This window comes from Elephantulus edwardii, unplaced genomic scaffold (genome assembly GCF_000299155.1).
Source record: "Elephantulus edwardii isolate Elephantulus edwardi_28Jun2011 unplaced genomic scaffold, EleEdw1.0 scaffold00122, whole genome shotgun sequence".
Taxonomy (NCBI): domain Eukaryota; kingdom Metazoa; phylum Chordata; class Mammalia; order Macroscelidea; family Macroscelididae; genus Elephantulus; species Elephantulus edwardii.
The window spans coordinates 7,673,864-7,677,241 of record NW_006399872.1 but is presented as its reverse complement, the minus strand read 5'-3'; positions in this window follow the sequence as shown (position 1 = coordinate 7,677,241).

Genomic DNA, 3,378 nt, shown 5'->3' with positions numbered 1-3,378 from the left:
TGGCGCAGGATAGAGCAGGGTTTAGGGCTGTTGTTCATAGGGTCACTATGAGTCGCAAACGACTCGACGGCACATAACAACAACAACATTAATTATTTTCCTTTTGTGGATGGAGCACTTGAAACATTACAGAGAAAATGAAATGCAAGCTGAATGAATGAATAATGCAAGCATTATAACACTGGCAGAAGATATGCAACATCCACAGTACTTTGGGGTAAACACTGCCATCTAGCTACAACACATAGGACACCTTAAGCTCAAGTGAAAGGGACTAGGATGACTCAAGTAAGGCAGAGATCCCATTTCTGGAAGAGAACAACAGGCTTCCTGGTTCACCATTCAGGTACTTACAGAGAAACACTTTTGTCTAACTACACCATATGGGATCCTTTAAGCTCAAGAAGGGAGCACAAATATACAGGCACTTTAAAAAACATTGCCATACTCTAGGTTACCATATAGTTACATAGAGCTCAGATTTACTAAGAAAAGACTCACATAATGTCAAGAAAGCAGCAGTCTGCCTCAGGCATCATGAAAAACAAACTAACTCTTTAAAAAGCAGACCCAATGAATACCACATATGGAAAGAATCAGAACAAATATGTTGATGTGAATTATTTAACCAGCTGCTGAAGGAAACGTAAATGATGGGGGGGACCCCACAACAATTAAGAGAGTAAATACCCCAGAGGCAACAATCTAGAAAAAAGGAATATATTGATGAGGAGCAACTTGGACAGTTATAGAAGAAACTAGTGTAGACAAAAGACGTACAAGAACTTGAAATATCATCATAAAATAGAGAAGGCACAGCAAGCACAGTATTGGAAATAACAAAAATCCATGAAAATGCAATAAAGAATATTGAGTCTGAAAAGGCACAGGTGTCTAACGTACTGTTGGTATAACAAAAAAGTAGAACTGAAGAAATGGAACAGAGAATCAGTGAGATGGAAGACAAGAGACTCACTGGAAATATACTAGAAGACAAATCAGAGAAGAGATGTAAAGAAAATGAACCATTAGAATCATATCAGATGACAAAGAAAGGAACAACATACATGTAATTGGAACTTCAGAACAAAGAGATGACAGAGAAATTACTGAGAAACATGTTGTTGAAATACTAGAAGAAACTTCCCAGATATTTTGAAGAAATCCACATTCAAGAAGCACAGCAAACACCAAAGACTAGACCCCAAAAGAAAACATTAAGAAATATAATAAATTCTCCAAATTAAAAGACAAGGATAGAATTATAACAGCAAAACAAGATAAAGAGTCAACTACAAAAAGAGGAAACAATTAGATTAATTTCTGATTTTTCAAAATAAACAAGGTGAGCTAGAAGACAAGGCATATTCAGAGAGTTGAAAGTAAACAATTGCCAGCTAAGGATCCCACCTAGCAAAGCTCTCCATCAAATATGAAGGAGAAATTAGATTGTGAGCAGAAAAGAAGGAACTTGAAATTTGTGAAAACAAGACCAAAGCCACAAGAAATTTTAAGTGAATTCTTTCATATGGAGACACAAAAAAAAGTAGGTAGACCATAGTAACCAGAAACAACAGAAAAAAAGGAGCACAACAATGGTATGAGCTGGCCTGAGAATAATCACACTTAATATAAATGGGCTAAATGCACCAATTAAGAGAAAAAGAGTAGCAAAATACATACAAGGACAAAGCCTGTCAACATGTGCCTATAAGACATGCACATCTAAAAAAAGAAGAGAAAAACAGACTCAAAATCAAAGGCTGGGGGACAAAAAGTATACTACTCAAATGGCAACCACAAAAAAAGCAGGAGTGGCAATACTAATCTCTGATAAAATAGACTTCAGAATGAAAGCCACCATAAAAGATAAGAAGGGCATTACATACTGATTAAAGGCTCAATAAATCAAGAAGACATAACCTTGGTCAATATTTATGCAACAAATGATAGACCTACATAATATATAAGACAACTGTGAACAGAACCTAAGAAAGAAATAGACAGCACCACAATAATGACAGGTGATTTCAAAACACCACTATCACCAAAGGGTAGGTCAACCCGAAAGAAATTTAGTAAAGATGAAGAAGATCTAAACTATACAATTAGCCACTTGCCCTTCTGGATAGATTCCGGATACTACACCTAACTGTAACTCAAGTGCACATGTACATTCTCCAGAGTCGATCATATATTAGGATACAAAGCAAGCTTCAACAACTTATAATCATTGAAATAATATAAAGTATCTTCTCAGACCACAGTGGCATAAAACTAGAAATTAAATACAGGAGGATGAAACTTACAAACCCACCCATGTAGAAATTGGATAACTCTCTGCTAGACCATGATTAGGTTCTAAAACAAATAAGACTGACATTAATGATTCCTTGAAACAAATGAAAATACAATATATAAAACCTCTGGGATACAGCTAAGGCAATCCTCATGGGGCCATTCATAACAATAGGCCCAAATATAAAAAAAGGAAGAAAGAAGAAAATTCAATGATCTAACTCAACACATTTATCAAATAGGAAAAGAACAACAATCTAATCCTACAGCCTCTAGAAGAAAAGAAAGTATAAGAACAAAAGCTGAAAACAATGAGATAGAAATGGAAAAACAATTGAAACCATCAGTAAGAACAGGAGCTGGTTCTCTGAAGGGGTCGATAAAATTGAAAAACCACTGGCAAACTTAACAAAAGGGGAAAAAAGATGACACATATAACACAATTAAAAAGTGATAAAGGCAACATCACAATATAACTAGATGAAATTAAATCTATACTATCAGAATACTGTGAAAAGCTATACTTGGACACATTTAAAAAACTAGAGGAAATGGACAAATTCCTTGAAACTAATGTCATACCCAGATTGACATGGATAGACAGAGAACACTTGTATAGACTCATCACAAAAGAGGAAAAGGAACAAGTCATAAAGTCTTCCCCTTAAGAAAAGTTCTGGACCAGATGGCTTCACAGCTGAATTCTACCAAACATTCAGAGAGTATCTATTACCAATTCTCCTTAAATTATTTTAAAAACCTGAAAAGGAAAGAACACACCCAGAGCAATTTTAGGAAGCAAGCATAACAGTAGTTCCAAAACCAGACAAAGATATTACTGAGACACAAAACTTCAAACCAGTATCTCTCATGAATATAGATATAAAAATTGTTAACAAGATCCTAGCCAATAGAACCCAAATGCTCATAAAGTAATTAATCATGATCAATGGAGATTCTTAACAGGTATGCAAAGATGATTCAACATAAGAAAAACAATCAATGCTAATAAATCAAATAATAATAACCATGCAATTTTAGAAATTGATGCAGAAGAGGCATTTGACAAAATCCAACACC